The sequence below is a fragment of the Symphalangus syndactylus genome, chromosome 9 (genome assembly GCF_028878055.3).
Source record: "Symphalangus syndactylus isolate Jambi chromosome 9, NHGRI_mSymSyn1-v2.1_pri, whole genome shotgun sequence".
In the NCBI taxonomy this organism is placed as follows: Eukaryota; Metazoa; Chordata; class Mammalia; order Primates; family Hylobatidae; genus Symphalangus; species Symphalangus syndactylus.
Genome location: NC_072431.2, coordinates 120,737,168 through 120,754,812, shown reverse-complemented (window position 1 = coordinate 120,754,812; position 17,645 = coordinate 120,737,168). Strand labels below are relative to the sequence as shown.

Here is a 17,645-nt window from a genome sequence, read left to right as displayed (position 1 = left end):
CCTCTTTGTACCTCTGGTAGAATTCAGCTGTGAATCTATGTTGACCTGGGCTTTTTTTGGTTGGTGGGCTATTAATTACTGCCTCAATTTCAGAACTTGTTATTGGTCTATTCAGGGATTCAACTTCTTCCTGGTTTAGTCTTGGGAGAATGTATGGTTCCAGGAATTTATCCATTTCTTCTAGATTTTCTAGTTTATTTGCATAGAGGTGTTTACGGTAGTTTGCATGTCTGTGGGATCAGTGGTGATATCCCCTTTATCATTTTTGACTGTGTCTGTTTGATTCTTCTCTCTTTTCTTCTTTGTCTGGCCAGTGGTCTACTTTGTTAATCTTTTCAAAAAACTAGTTCCTGGATTCATTGATTTTTTGAAGGGTTTTTCATGTCTCTAGCTCCCTCAGTTCTGCTCTGATCTTAGATATTTCTTATCTTCTGCTAGCTTTTGAATTTCTTTGCTCTTGCTTTTCTAGTTCTTTTAATTGTGATGTTAGGGCATTGATTTTAGATCTTTCCTGCTTTCTCCTGTGTGCATTTGGTGCTATACATTTCCCTCTACACACTGCTTTAGCTGTATCCCAGAGATTCTGGTACATTGTCTCTTTGTTCTCATTGGTTTCAAATAATTTATTTATTTCTGCCTTAACTTCGTTATTTACCCAGTAGATATTGAGGAGCAGGTTATTCAGTTTCCATGTAGTTGTGCAGTTTTGAGTGAGTTTCCTAATCCTGAGTTCTAATTTGACTGCACTGTGGCCTGAGAGACTGTAATGATTTCCATTCTTTTGCATCTGCTGAGAAGTGTTTTACTTCCAATTATGTGGTCAATTTTAGAATAAGTGTGATGTGGTGCTGAGAAGAATGTATATTCTGTTGATTTGAAGTGGAGAGTTCTGGAGGTGTCTATTGGATCCACTTGGTCCAGGGGTGAGTCCAAGTCCTGAATATCCTTGCTAATTTTGTCTTGTTGATCTAATATTGACAGTGGGGTGTTAAAGTCTTCCACTATTATTGTGTGGGAGTCTAAGTCTCTTTGTAGGTCTCTTAGAACTTGCTTTATGAATCTGGGTGCTCCTGTACTGGGTGCATATATATTTAGGATAGTTAGCTCTTCTTGTTGCATTGATCCCTTTACCATTATGTAATGCCATTGTCTTATTTGATCTTTGTTGATTTAAAGTCTGTTTTATCAGAGACTAGGATTGCAACCCCTGTTTTTTTTTTTTTTTTTTTTTTTTTGCTTTCCATTTGCTTGTAGATCTTCCTCTATCCCTTTATTTTGAGCCTATTTGTGTCTTTGCATGTGAGATGGGTCTCCTGAAGACAGCACACTGACAGGTCTTGACTCCATCCAATTTGCCAGTCTGTGTCTTTTAATTGGAGCATTTAGCCCACTTACATTTAAGGTTAATATTGTTATGTGTGAATTTGATCCTGTCATTATGATGCTATCTGGTTATTTTGCACATTAGTTGATGCAGTTTCTTCATAGTGTCATTGGTCTTTACACTTCATTATGTTTTTGCATGGATGGTACTGGTTTTTCCTTTCCATATTTAGTGCTTCCTTCAGGAGCTCTTGTAAGGCAGGGCTGGTAGTGACACAATCCCTCAGCATTGGCTTGTCTGTAAAGGATTTTATTTCTCCCTCACTTATGAAGCTTAGTTTGGCTGGCTATGAAATTCCGGGTTGAAAATTCTTTTCTTTAAGAATGTTGAATACTGGCCTCCACTCTCTTCTGGTTTGTAGGGTTTCTGCAGAGATCTGATGTTAGTCTGATGGGCTTCCCTTTGTGGGTAACCCGACCTTTCTCTCTGGATGCTCTTAACATTTTTTCATTTCAACCTTGGTGAATCTGATGATTATGTGTCTTGGGGTTGCTCTTCTTGTGGAATATCTTTGTGGTGTTCTCTTGAATGTTGGCCTGTCCTTCTAGGTTGGGGAAGTTCCCCTGGATAATATCCTGAAAAGTGTTTTCCAACTTGGTTCCATTCTGCCCGTCACTTTCAGGTACATCAATCAAAAGTGGGTTTGGTCTTTTCATATAATCCCATATTTCTTGGAGGGTTTGTTTGTTCCTTTTCATTCTTTTTTCTTTAATCTTGTCCTCACTCTTTATTTCATTAAATTGATCTTCAATCTCTGATATCCTTTCTTCCACTTGATCGATTTGGCTATTGATACTGGTGTATGCTTCAGCAAGTTCTTGTGCTGTGTTTTTCACCTCCATCAGGTCATTTATGTTCTTCTCTAAACTGGTTATTCTAGTTAGCAGTTCCTGTAACCTTTTATCAAGGTTCTTAGATTCCTTGAAATTGGGTAGGAACATGCTCGTTTGTCTCGGAGGAGTTTGTTATTACCTTCTGAAGCCTACTTCTGTCAATTCATCAAACTCATTCTCTGTCTAGTTGTGTTCCCTTACTGGTGAGGAGTTGCAATCCTTTGGGGGAGAAGAGGCATTCTGGTTTTGGGAATTTTCAGCCTTTTTGCACTGTTTTCTCCTCATCTTTGTGGATCTATCATCTACCTTTAGTCTTTGATGTTGGTGACCTTTGGATGGAGTTTTTATGTGGGCATGCTTTTTGTTGATATTAATGCTATTGCTTTCTATTCGTTAGTTTTCCTTCTAACAGTCAGGCCTCTCTTCTGCAGGTCTGCTAGGGTTTGATGGAGGTCCATTCCAGATGCTGTTTGCCTGGGTATCACCAGCGGAGGCTGCAGAACAGCAAAGATTGCTGCCTGCTCCTTCCTACGGAAGCTTCATCCCAGAGGGGCACCTGCCAGATGCCAGCTGGAGCTCTCCTGTATGATGTGTCTATCTACCCCTGCTGGAAGGTATCTCCCAGCCAGGAGGCATGGGGGTCAGGGACCCACTTGAGGAGGCAGTCTGTCCCTTAGCAGAGCTCGACAACTGTCCTGGGAGATCTGCTGCTCTCTTCAGAGTTGGCAGGCAGGAACATTTAAGTCTGCTGAAGCTGTGTCCACAGCCACCCCTTCCCCCAGGTGCTCTGTCCCAGTGAGAAGGGAGTTTTATCTATAGGCCCCTGACTGGGGCTGCTGCCTTTCTTTCAGAGATGCCCTGCCCACAGAGGAGGAATCTAGAGAGGCTGTCTGGCTACAGAGGCTTTGCCACACCGTGGTGTGTTCTAACCCAGTTCAAACTTCCTGGCTTTGTTTACACTGTAAGGGGAAAACTACCTATTCAAGCTTCAGTAATAGTGGATGCGCCTCCCCCAACCAAGCTCAAGTGTCCCAGGTCAACTTCAGACTGCTGTGCTGGCAGTGAGACTATCAAGCCAGTGGATCTTAGCTTGTTGGGCTCCATTGGGGGAGGATGCGCTGAGCAAGACCATTCGGCTCCCTGGCTTCAGCCCCCTTTCCAGGGGAGTGAACGATTCTGTCTCACTGGCGTTCTGGGCACCATTGGGGTATGAAGAAAAAAACTCCTGCAGCTAGCTCGGTGTCTGCCCAAACAACTGCCCAGTTTTGTTCTTGAAACCCAGAGCCCTGGTGGTGTAGGCACACAAGGGAATCTCCTGGTATGTGGGTTGGGAAGACCACTGGAAAAGTGTAGTATCTGGGCCAGATAGCACTGTCCTTCATGACACAGTCCCTCACAGCTTCCCTTGGCTAAGGGAGGGAGTTCCTCAACCCCTTATGCTTCCTGGGTGAGGCGATGCCCCACCCTGCTTCTGCTCACCCTCTCTGGGCCTCAGCCACTGTCTAACAAGTCCCAATGAGATGAAGTGAGTACCTCAGTTGGAAATGCAGAACTCGCCCACCTTCTGCATTGGTCTCGCTGGGAGCTGCAGACTGGAGCTGTTTTTATTCAGCCATCTTGCCAGTCTTCCCTTTTTTGCTATTTGTAGAGATGAGGTTTCCTCATGTTGCCCAGGCTAGTCTCGAACTCTTGGGCTCAAGCAATCCACCTGCCTTGGCCTCCCAAAGCACTGGGATTACAGATGTGAGCCACTGCACCCAGCCAGAAATACATTTTTAAGAGATGCATGGATAATGGGATGAATAGATGGAGAGATGTGTCAATATTAATGATAGAATCTAAGTGACAGATACATAGCCATTCACTTAAATTCTCTTAAGTTTGTTATACACTTGAAGTTTTTCAAAATAACATTTTGGGGAGAAATAGAGAGTGAAAAAAAGTTTCTAAAACTCCTTGGATTTTTTTATGTGATAGATAGTGGCATCATGGTTAAGAAAATGTCCCCCCGCCCTTTTTTTTTTTTTTTTTTTTTTTTTTTTTTTTTTTTTTTGAGACACAGTTTCACTCTTGTTGCCTAGGCTGGAATGCAGTGGCATGATCTCAGCTCACTGCAACCTCCGCCTCTCAGGTTCAAGTGATGCTCCTGCCTCAGCCTCTGGAGTAGCTGGGATTACAAGCACACGCCACTACACCTGGCTGATTTTTGTATTTTTAGTAGAGATGGGACTTCCCCATGTTGGCCAGGCTGGTGTCGAACTCCTGACCTCAGGTAATCCACCCACCTCAGCCTCCCAAAGTGCTAGGATTACAGACATGAGCCCCTGCACCCAGCCAAAAATGTCCCTACTTTTAGAGAAGCATAATAAAGTAGGTAGGGGTAAAACACATGGCTGGCTGGCACTGATGGATGGCTGGGATTGATGGATGAACCCAGTGTGGCAAAACCCTGATCACCATTGATGCTGGAAATGAGACATGGGGGCCCCACTCTCTTTTTGCAGTTTTTTTTTGTCTAAATTAAGGAAATGTGAATACAAATCCCTAAGCAGTGGGGCCTATATGAAACAAGCGTGTATCTGCTTAAGTAAGAGCTTCCCTTGGGGCTAATAGGCTTTAGTCCAACCACCTGGGTAAAACAGGATCTTGATTTAAGCTGATGATAAATGCAGAGCCAACAACCAAAGGAAGCTTCCCTTCTCACACTCTGAAGTTTGTGTCAGCTGCACTAGGCTTGTTCCCACATGGCCTTTTAGTGTCCTCCAGCCAAAAAACAGCAAGCTCACTTGACTGGAGTTTCACTCTCTTCTCAAGCAATCTAGGACCCTGTAAATTTCGGATGAAACCCAACAGCTATGCTAAACAAATCTTTTCAAGGCTCTCTTCCAGGCACTGCAAAAAACAACCAAAGCCCCTCTAATCCCTATTTTAAAACAGTAACTGTTCATGACCCACTATCTCACCCCTACCCAAGATTGGGTTGCTTGCACAGCACACTGTAGATTACTTTTATCACAGCATTAATTCCACAATATTAAAAAATGCTTTTTTATCACCCAAACTAGATTCCTTGGTGAGAAAGGGGATATCTTTTTCACTATTATATAAACAGCTAAGCACAATGCCTGGAACACCTACACACTTAATATTTTTGGATGAACAATTTGTGAAACACACTCAGTTTCTACAGCTTTGCCAAACAGTCTTATCTTATTCTTTCTGCAGCCCTGAGAGCTAAGCAGGGCAGAAATTATTACTTCTGCTACGGCTGCCGCCACCACCAATATCCCAGATGAGGAAGCAAGGCCAATGGGGTTAAGAACCTGCTCAATATCATAGAACAGTCCATTTTAAAACCAGGGCTAATGCCTCTTTTGCTGACCTCTAAAAGGATGTCCTTTTCATTACATCTCATTCCTTTCTGAGGAAAATTCAAGTTGATCTCTCAGACTATAATGGACACTCCTCTACCCATAAGCACAGAGCTTGGAGATGGGGGTTGTATGGCCTCTGCTTTACTAAGCTTTCAAGTGGATGGGACCCAGTGAGCGTGGCTGATACTTGGAAAGCAGGGAGCGTAAACAGTTGGATAAATGCCACCATCCATATAGCCCCAGATGTTTGGCTTGATGTGTGAACATGTTAAATGTCTCATAAAATTAATTAAGGTAAAAATGATAACAGTTATGCCATATACCATGTTAATTTCTACCAGCCAGCTGACATCAACCACTCAACATGTATTAATCTGCTTCATAATTTCTCCCTCCACAAGTCCCTTTCCTCATCCTGCATAAATAACAATCAAGCGCTGTGCTTTCACTGCCTCTTTCTTGGGGATGCTCAGGTATTGGCTAGGATTACCCTCAGCTGTCACTTTTGAGGTCAGATTAACCCCAAGCAGTTCATAAAAGACTCCTCCTCTCCTCTCCTAGCTTCAAGTTCAAGCAAAGAACTGGAAGTTCTGGATGAGTCTATAAATAAACACTGGCCCTAGGCTGTGATTGCTGCCACTGCTCCCTACCCAAATCTATCTACACGCATATGAGATACAGCCCTAGAGTTGCGCTTTAAGTCTCAGCAAGTGAATTGGCGACAACTTGAGTGGGGCCAAAAGGCCCAAAGGACAAGATTCCTGGAACAGTTGCATTTCATCTCCTTCAAGAGAATGTCCCAGTGTCCCAACATCCCTCTCTGGGGTACAAGCATGCTTTTTATGACATGGATGGAATTACTGGAAGTCCTGGAGTCCTCAAGTGCCTTCTGAATTACTGTTGCTAAGCAGCTTCCTAGGCATTTCAGTGTTTATAGTTGTCCCATTGCCTTGAGCCCCAAAACTTAGCCCAAGGTCTCTTAGCCTCCGTGTCAGGTTTTCAGTGCCAAGGTCTCTCTGTGTGAAGGTTTCAGGAGTCTTTCCTTCTCTAAGTGTGGCCCTGTCTCATGCTGCAGGTAATGGGGAGGATAAATGGGTTCCCTGGGCTTCCCTGTCCTCTCAGCACCCCCATCCCAGTCTGACCTGCACCAGCCCTCCTACCCAACCCATACCTTTTCTTACCTGAACAGCTACCAAAGGGAGTGATTTTGCCCCAAGTGGGGCCTTTCTGCAGCAGCAAGTGGAGGAGCAAGATGTGCAGACAGGAAGATCCTGACTTGGTAGCCAATGCCGAATTCAATTAGCAGCGAGGATTTTCTCCATTGCTGAAAGCTGCCAAAACTGAATATTCCCCATGCCCCACTGCTGCTTGCCTCAATTCTCCAAACTTTTAGAATTCCAACAGATAACCAAAATCTCAGCTGTTGTATCTTCCATCAAAATGTATCAGCGCTAATCTATATTTTCTGTCTCTAGGGAGCTTTTCAAAATAGGAGCCAAATCCCCTATAATGTCACTGAAGCAAAAGAAAGATAATTTAAACAATGAATGGAATGATTTTAGAAAAAATACCCTCATTTCACTATGTTTATTCCTTTAAGTACCAAAAATATTTTTCAACAAGCATGTGATTCTTAGAGACCTAACTCACTGTTTTATAAGACAACCCCTACTTTCCAAAACAAGTAGGAGGCTGGACTTTCAGTTTAATTATTACCACAGCTGAGCAGCTGGAACGAAATTACTTTCCTGTACTGTGTGTTCATAATTCAATATGTCAAAGTTGTCTCTGATTTCACTAATGATTTTTTCTCTACTTTTCCTAGATGTTTAGCTCAAAGGGAAACTTCTTAAGTCACCCCTTTCCAATCGTACTTTTTCAATATATTCTCACTGGAAATTAAAATTTATAGATAGTGTAAAACCCACTCCAATAAAATATAGCACTGTAAAATGTTAAAGGTAACCCACTCTCACCCCCAAATATCCTGCTTTATACTGATTCACTAATAATCAATAACAAAAGAGCCAGGTTTTGCTTTTGTTACTTGACAAAACAAGAAGATTTCTAGTATAAAGAACCACATTGGAAAAATTGTACTTTTGGTTTATATGTTTTCAAGAAAGTCAGAACTTGTTAAACCCCTTGGGCTTCTGGAAGAACGCAGAGGATTTAAAGAGCATTTCTTACTGGACCTCCCAGATGCTGGCAAAGTTCAAGGGAGTGAAGAGGTGTTAGGAGAAAACAGGCAGATATACACATACAATGGGCAATCATTCCATTTTTTATTTCTGGTAGAAGATAGCCCTTCTTTACAAAATATAAGATTCACAAAAATAAAATTCTCAGCTTTCTCTAATCTTTGCAAAGTAGCCCTCTTCTTTTTCTCATCTCAGATTACTGAAGAAACAAACACCACACGTTTCTGTTAGACTGGCTGAAGACTGCTCTCCATGAGACTTTTGCCTTTTGTTCATAAACGTATAGAATTTGTGCACCAGTACATTTGTACACCTTCAATGATAACAATATGAATATTCGACATTCGCATTGACTGTGTGCCAGGCACAGTTCTTATCTGTTTACCTGTATTATCTCAATCTTCACAATCTTATTAGAACAGAAGGTCTACAAAAAAACTCAAAACCTGAGCTTGTGAGTCATGCTACATGAACAGTCTAGGGCTACAAAGGGCCCTCATAGAACCAGATCAGCCACAGAAGGGCGTTCAGGAGGAAGTGGACCTAGAGTCTCCATCTCTGAGGCTCTAAGAAGCCCAAGGTACCAACAGCAGGGCATCCTCCAGCTTCTTCAAAATTCCATCTCTTTCCTTATACTTTCCTCTTTGCTCTTCCTTTGTCCAGCCCCTACATCTTTTTCTCTTCTTTGTGCCCACACTGCACTAAGCCTCGAGTCATTCCGGGTCTAAGGCCATGGCCATTTCCAACCCGGAGCACATATGGGGAGGCAAAGTCCATTCACAGAAAGTAGTGGCAGCAGCCTCAGGTACTCAGGATCCCACCCTCTGCCACCAGACAAAGGAAAAGTGAAAAAAACACTCCCCACAAGCCCTCTCACTGACTAAAATCAGGGCATAAAGCCACCTCCAGCTGCACAGGGAGCTACAAAATCAAAGGTGTGGAGTCAGAACACTGGAAAATAGGCAAGAGAAATGGGGCTGCGAAAGTAGTTCAAGTGACCACCCAACAGAATCTGTTCTCAAAATGAGTCAACAAAAATAACGTGTTTTTATTTATTGTCAGTGTCGTACAGGTAGTTACCATGTAAAAGTTGGTGAAAACTCTAATGGAATAACTGGTTTTAATTATGCATTAAATGAGCTTTGTGCATATTTATGTACAACTGCAAACTACTATAGAAGAATCATCTAAAGTACCAGCACCTTTAAAGTGTCATTCCATACAGCTGCCATACAGCTGCACATCTCAGTAGGGTTGTAGACAGGTATCAAAGGACACTGCATGCCAAGTGAAATTTCAGAAACACATAGGTAGATAGGAATGATTTTCTCTAGAGAGTTGCCTTCTATTATCTCTAGTGCACACACACAGGAATCTCAAACAAAATGAAGCAGCCAAAACCCAGACGTGTCTTGCCCTTATTATCATTACACATCCTGGTTAAATGGCCCTCATGTGCCTGGTGCTGCACTGGATAACACAAGCTGAATGCCTCATCTTTCAACTGATTCCAGACCAGAGTTTCTTTTGGCTCACCTGGCTACTTGAGCTGGTATCCCTGGTATCTGATCCCTTTCCTCTGCAGCTTTCCAAAGCTACTCACTTGGGTGAAAAGAGACAAGAATCTTCTCAGATACAGAAGGTGCTTAGTCTTACCTATTATATCCTGATCCCCTGATAATCCCACTGTAATATTCACAAGTTAAACAATGTACAATTTTGTCTTTTCATTTATTGCCCACTTATTCATTCATCCATATGACATTCACAAAGCTCTTGTTATATGCCATGTACTGTGTTGGGTAATAATTAGAAAGAAAAATAATGTACATACTTCCTTGCCTTAAAGGAACTTACCTACCACGTCCCATCTTCCCTTCTTGACATTGGTGCTCAGTATCCAAAAACTTGGGGCCCTTATGTCTTATGTTCGTGGCAGGGTGCCCTTATGGCCAAGGAAGCAGACAGTAAGGGGTTTTAGGTACAATGGGGCAGAAGAGGCATCCAGAACAGTTAAGAAGATTGGTTATGTTTTACAAACTAGTAAATATATTCAAAATAGAAGGAGCCAGGTTCTCATCCTCAAAATCTATTTCTAAACATTCAAAGAAGAAAGCTAGAAAGAACTCTGGAGTGTTGGAATGGAATTGGAAGTATTGGTATGAACTGATGGGTTTTTAATATACATAGAGATATGCAAATAGTTATTTTCCATGTGTTTGTGTGTATTATGTATATGTGCACATTGATATGTACATTGTGTATCTATATAGAACCAACAAACACAGTGAACAATCAGACCTTGGTTTCTAAATATTAACCTCAAGTAAAAGGAGGCAGAGCTGTTAGAGAAAAAGTTCGAGGGTTGAGGTAGAGAAATACAAGATAAGCCTGGAACATCTTGTGTCAGAAAGTCAGGAAATGCTGAATGGATAATGGACATATGTCAAAAGGACATGGGAGCCAACTGGAAGGAGCTCAAACAGGGAATAATTTGGGTATTAAAATAAATGATGATAGTAATAGGTTATAACCCACTGAACAAAACAGATCAATGAGTACATATTGACATATATATATATATACATGTATAAATGGGGGAGAAGAGAAAGCTCTTTCTTATAGAATGCCAAATAATAAATGTAGAAGAAATGATGAAAATAAGCCATCACCATTTGGCAACCATGGTGGTGACAGTGGTAGATTCAGGTGGATCCATTCAACCATGGATGGATGCTAAGGCTGATGGGTAAAGTTTTGATAAGAAACAGGATATTGGTATAATATCAGAATCTCTCTCCATCATAATCAAATACAAAGGGAACAGGGTGACTTTACAGTGGAGAAATCTGGCAGACCCTCAACCTTGACCATATGATCAAGGTTAGCGTCATCATGACTGTGTAGGGTATGGCTAAGGGGCAAGAAGGTGGGGAGGCTTCAAAGGCAGTAATACTTGAATCAGGTGTTGAAGGATGAGGCAGCCATGGAGAAATAAGAGGCAAGAGATTTCTAGGAGAAGTTGGGCAGATGCAAAGCCATGCTGGAGTGACAGCACGGGTGCTGGCAAAGCAGGAAGGGTGCAGGCTGGGGAAGCAGGGAGACTGCAGGCTGGGGAAGGATAAATGGTTCTGGACAGGCAGACAGAAACCAGATCAAGAAGAGTCTTATGGACCATGCTTAGAAGTTCAGAACTTGCCCTCTTAGGGATGATGTGGCACACCTGCTGCTACTACCTCTCTGCACATATGTCAGACATGTCTAATCATAGCACTTTATGCACTTCAAAGCACACACATTTCAGATAGCCCTGCCAATTGGTACCTGAAATGGAATCATTTGCCCTCCCTACTCTAGGCAATGAGGTTTAGAGGATTTTTAACAGGTGGCAGGTATGATTTGCACTTGTGTAACAAAGCTAGACCCGGATACCAGTGTCAATTGATTAAAGGATAAACTCTAGGCATAGTAACTAGTGAGAAGCCCTCTATAGCAGTCCTATGCATTGTATAAACGAGAGCACACAAATTTATACATACACTGTATAAATGAGACCATACAAAGTCAGATTTGGTTCAGACCCCATGCTTTCCTCTAGCCATTGTCAGAGCACATATTATGGTGGAGGGAGCACGTAAAACATTCTTTGAACAAGAAAACCCAAGGCCCAGCAGAAGCTGAATGTTGTGCTGAGCGAAAAGTGGGACCCAAAAGAAAGAACTGCAGCTGAAGTGGAGCAGACAGACCAAGAGAGATGTAAGTTTCACTCACCCTGAAACTCCAGGCAAACAGAATTACAAAGTAATTACAGCAGTACTTTAGCACCTTGGCACTACTAGACTACTTATTCCCTGCAATACTTAGGTGTTCACTGAAAAATTATCATCAAAAGGTAATCAGTCACAGTGCCTATGTCTTAGGAAAAAACATGATATTCCAATATTTAAGTTAAAACACATAGATACACCCATGTGTGCACACATATGACATAATTAGGAAGCACTCTAAGCCAGGATATGGGCAAAAAATTGTTTTCTTGGGTTTGAGGGGCAGTTGAGTACTAAGTAGAGTAGAAAGAACTGCATGGAACTGGGGTTCATCCCTTCTGTAAGGCTGAAAAACTTGAGGGCTGAAAAAGGTGGTCTTTTCTAACATAAAAATGCTGACTCCTAACTTCCCTCTCAGAAGAAAATAGCAGAAAGATCAGCGAGCGAGCTCTTGCTACAAGCACAAGCAAATTAGGCTAAATCCTTCTGCGTGCGGGTCTGTGAGGGTAGCAGCTCATGTCGTGGCCAGAAACTTGGTAATATGATTGAGAAAACTAAAAACACACTGTAAGTGAAGTCCTGGGGTGCATACAGCATTCTGCTTTAAGATGCTGACTGTTTTTGAAATAAAACTTTAAAACATGCCATAAAAAGCAACTATTCCTCTGGGGAAAGAGTGGCCTAAAGTGTCTTTGATTGTAACTATGGGAAAGACTTTCATCCGCACTCTTTACGAGGTTAATTGTAACTCTCCCCCAAGCTCAGGGACCTTTTCCTGAGTCTTGTGGTTGTAATCTTACACGTTGCATGATAAACTTTCATTTTCCAACAAGGACATTCCAAAATGTTAAAAGTCATGGCTCCAAAAACAGTCAAATGAGTGAAAGCTGATAAGAAACTGGTTTAGCTAGGGCATACATGCACACGTGTGCACACAGCCTGCTGTCCTCCAGCTACACCAAGTGAAAGTCCTCAAGTTTCATCAGGAACGACCCCACAAAACCACAAACCAAAACAAATGTGAAGCACTTAGCACAATGCCTGGCACAAGAAAAGCCTCAATAGCTCATGGCTGTTATCATCATCATCTTATCCTTTTTCTTCATTATTGCTAATGGATTATAGCTCAGTATTTAGCTGTCACTGAAAGAGATTTATTCCATCCAATGAGGTCATCTTCGTGGACTATATAACCACTGAAACATCCCTATGGAATCCCGCTGTGGTTGCCTTCTTTTATAAACTGGCATGAGACAGTTATAATAAATTTGTTGCCTGTAACAGAAACTCTCACCATGCTGTTTTTCACAATTCTTTTACATACGAAACCTCAACTGAAAACTGTGGTTCATACTTTCCTCTCAGATGCCAATAGGAATTAATCTGCCATACTTTAGTGTCTCCCTTATAGCAGGCTCACTAGTAATAATTTTATTACCATGTGTAGAACATTTACCACATGCTGGGCATACTGCTAATAGCTTTTGTGCTTATTAACTTATTTCATCTTCATTACAACCTCATCAGATGCTGCTGCTATTATTCTCATCTACATAGGAGGTGTCTAAGGCTTACAGAGGTTAAATCATCCAAGATCTTTCATTCAGTGAGATACATAGCTGATAAGGGGTGGAACACAAACTGTTTCTGAATCTAAAGTTCATGTTTGTTTTCCACTAGATTGTAATTACTAAATAAAGGATTCTTAACTTGGGTTCTTTGAACTTCAGGGGACCCATGAGCCTCTTGGAATTGTATGTAAAATGGCATGTGTATATACACATTTTCCTCAAAGAAAGTCCACAACTGCCAGGCGTGGTGGCTCACGGCTATAAATCCCAGCACTTTGAGAGGCCAAGACGGTGGATCACTTGAAGTTGGGAGCTCCACACCACCCTGGGCAACATGGCAAAACCCCGTCTTTACCAAAAAATACAAAAGTTTACTTGGCAAGATGGAGTGTGCCTGTAATGCCAGCTACTCGGGAGGGCTGAGGTGGGAGAATCACTTGAACCCGGGAGGCGGAGGTTGCAGTGGGCCTAGATCATGCCACTGCACTTCAGCCTCGGTAAGAGAATGAGACCCTGCCAAAAAAAAAAGTCCAAAACGATTGTTCCAGACTCGGGTGGAACTAGATCTTATCATTAAATTCTGTGTCACCATTCCCCTCATTGCCCCTAGCACTCAAAAGCAGTGCCTGGTCATGGTATGTACTCAACTACCAGCTCTCCAATTGACCAAATTCTCTTCTCAGGTCCTTTCTTGGATCCACCTCCAACCCCACAATGGAAACACAATGAGAGTGATGATTTTTTTTAAGGCCGCATTTTGAAGCCATGCACGTGTGAGAGCTCCTAGCACGCTTCCCAAAGCTCAACCTTTCACAGCCACTCACATTGTGAAAGAGCAAACAGGACCCTGTCCTGCCTTCTCACCCCAGAAAACCAAACATCTGTTTGTTCTGGCCTGAAGAGCTCACCTGCTGGGGAGGAGATGCCCAGCTTGGACTAGCACAGCACATCTGGCCCTTCCTGCCTGAGCTCAAACTCCATTTTCAGGGTCAGCTGTCAAGTAATCTTCTGCTTTATAAACAATCTCACATTTTAATAAGAGCCATTGTGCAAGGTGAGCTTTTGAAATAAAGCTGGTTTTCAGTCTGCAGCTGCACTTGCAGATGCCCCACTTTCTAATTGAACCCTGTATAATGGCTGTGAAAATAATTGCCCATTATTGCATTTTTGGCATGCCCACTGTGCACCAGGCACTGTTCTAGACGCATACATCCATCATCCCCGATTTGCAAAATAACTTAGGCAGATATTATCAACAGTTTGCAGATGGAGAACCTGAGTCATGTCACAGAAGCTAAATAATTTGCCCAAGAGCCAAGATCTAACCCCGTGTTGAGCAGACACCAAAACCTTATCAATCCCCAACTCTTCATGGGCTCCCACTTTCTCATGGACCTGAAGTTACTCTCTTTTCAAAGAAAGTTTACTCCAGTTGAAAAATAAGAAAGACTCCAAGGCCTCAGCATCTTTCTAGCTGCAAAGGAATATTTCACAAGCCTCTACTAAAATGGGATAGCATCAAATTTTTGCTTTTACTCTTCACAAATAAAGGTAAGGAAACTTAGATTATATATGTTGAATCTATTCTAGTACCTCATTGAAAGCCATGTTTTAATGTCTACTATTCAATTACATACAGCAACTATAGGTCCAAAGCACCAGGCTAGACAATATGAAAAAACCCAAGATTGAGATAGACTTGCAGCTTCCCCCCCAAATAGATTTCCCAATTAACTGAGCAGATTATTATATAAATTGCTGAATATACTAAAACAAGAGGAAGAATTCCATAGCATGCTAAATGGACCTGAGAAGAAGGAAATAAGGACATACTTGTTTTCATGTGAGGGTAGAAAAATGTGTAATAAACTCAGGCTTTGTGAGGAAATTTCACCAGAGCTGAGAATGGGTCAGATTTTATACCTCAGGCATGACTGGACAATGGTGAATGGGGGTATCTGTGCAAAGAGAAGGATTTGAGCAAAGGCTCAGGGAGAAGGCAGGGGGCACATGCTGGGACAGTCCAGAGCCTTTGGCCTAGGGATATGCATGAGGCTGAAAGTCACACCAGAAAGGGCTGACTCAGCTGTTGACTTCAGACTCTGGATTGGGAGTGATCTCACCAGCTCTATTTTCCAAGGAGATTACTCCAGCAAGAGTGTATGGGCTGAGAGGATAACAGCCTAGAAGTAGAGCCAGCATAGTGGCCCATGCCTGTAATCCCACCTACTAGGGAGACAGAGGCAGGAGGATCACTTGAGCCTAGATGTTTAAGGCTGCAGTGAGCTGTGATTGTACCACTGCACTACAGCCTGGGCAAAAGAGAAAGACCTCATTTTTCTTTTTTTTCTTTTTTTAAAAAGAGTCTAGAAGTGGAGAAACCAATGACAGTTGGCTATGAGATGATGAAGACCTACAGTAAGGTGTGAAAAAGAGAAAATAAAGAAGTAAGAGACATTTCACCTGGACTTAGTGATAGACTGTACTGGGCAAGTGAAAGGAAGGGAAACACAGCCTGGTGGTATAACTTTCTGAAATGGGGTGGTTAGAAAAGGGAGTCTACTTGAGAAAGGAAAGGACTTCAGATTTTTGAACATGCTGACTTGCTCAAGTGTTTATTCTTCATGATTAACAAATTAGAATAATTAAAAAGCTTAATTTAGGCAGAGGCCTGAAAACTGGGTTATTCTAGAGTCATTTTCATGCGGTGAGACTGCTGAGCTCATTCATAAAACTCTGTTTCTGGCACCTTTTGACAAACTCCCAGACTCCACAGTAGGAATTTAGGCACTGCTTGGGAGTGTGTGTTTAAGCATACAAATCAGAAGTATAGTGGGAGGTGGTATATGGCTGTGGTAGGTCATATTTGGAATCTGTAGTTTGAAAGGAAGCTTCAGGAGATGAAGTATTTGAGTTTTAGCAGCTCATTAATCCTCCAGACTCACCAAAACTGGCATATGACTTCCTTCATGAGGAAGGCCTTGCCAAAAGGAAAATGTTTTGTCCCAGATCTGAGCAGCAAGGTGGTAGGGGGGCAGGGAGGGAGGCAAGAGGGGAAGGGTGGAAGCGGGGGAGGAGCTAGGGGGAGAGGGAGGGGGAGGGGAGGAGCTAGGGGAGGGGGAGGGGGAGGGGAGGAGTGGGGGAGGAGGAGGGGAGGGGGAGGGGGAGGGGGAGGGGAGGGGGAGGGGAGGGGGAGGAGGACCAGGCTGGGGCTAAAGAAACGTTTCAGACTGGCTGGGCCCTGTCTGCCTTCTGGGATTTTCCAGATATACTAGCCCTCTTTAGTTTCCTGGCAAGTCACAAACTTTTTAAATCCTGTATGTCTTATAATATTAAATAATAGCACTACATTTGCTTTGTGGGAGGAGGGGCATATTTTTTAAAAACTGAAAAAAAAAAAAAGCCTGGAAAGCACAGCAGGGTATAAGGAAAATAAAAACTCATCGAGAACCCTCACCGCTCATCCATCAGTTAACATCTTGCTATATTACCTTCCATTCTTTCCCACCTCCATTTTTTACACTGTCGGGAGATTTTCACCTTTAGAATGTGCTTATCCTGGTAGAGCGTTATCTAAGTGCTAAGGAATAAATTGACGCACGGACTTGTGAAATTCAAATCTGACCAGCCGCTAGCCCAATCAATACCTGACAGCAAAGCAGGTGTAAAGTGTTAAACCAACTTCAAAGTCTTTCCTAGGAAACTCTGGAAATAAATCTGAAGACCTCTGCAAGAAATCACTTTAACAGTAGCGCTTCTCCACAGTGCTTCTAGGTTATTTCTTTGTGATTCCGATAATTAAATACCTTGTTAATGGAAAGAAGGGAAAGAAAGGAAGACAAAGCCCCTACCCACCCCCACTCTTAGTTACAAAATACTTTCTAATAGTCTCATAACAATACTTTCATGTCTATTAAATTTCAAAACTGGTCCACACCAATTTCCAAACAAGTCTGGAAACTGAGGCAAGTGATTTATCTAAGGTCATACGTGTGGTTGGTGGCAAAGCAAACACTAGAACTCAGGCTTCCTCCTGACCCTTACCCCCTTTTCCAGAGGGGCCCCCTGAGCAGATCCTCTGGGTAAGAGGCCAGGCTAAAGCCCCTCACACACAGCCCAGAGCCCTCACGGCATCAGTGTCATACTAGTGATTTTGGCCACTTCACTAAGCCAGCATGCAAAAACAAAAATCCACTCTCCTTTTCTGTGCCTCTGTGTTTTTCTAATATATCTTTAGAACAGACATTCACAAATGGGGGTGATAACTCCTGAGGGCCTGGAATGTGCCAGGAGCTCTGCCAAAATGCTCTCACTTTGCGTCCTCACAGCAGGCTCACAGGGATCAGGGGCCCCACCTCACAAGTGGAAAAAAAAAAAAAAAAAAAAAAACTAAACAGAGGGGCTCAGCAACTTGCCCAAGGGCCCACAGTAAGTGCCAGAACCAACATTCCAATTCAGCTCTCCCCAACTCCAAAACCCTTTTCCTCTACATCTTGCCACACTCAAGTTTAAAGG

The 17,645-nt window shown here is 42.6% G+C and overlaps 1 protein-coding gene across 1 annotated transcript in view; it reads right to left on the bottom strand.

The window, feature by feature from the left end:
- The window catches only part of SAXO1 (stabilizer of axonemal microtubules 1), a 127,546-nt gene that overhangs the window by 44,338 nt on the left and 65,563 nt on the right, over positions 1-17,645 (bottom strand). The window lies entirely within an intron of this gene.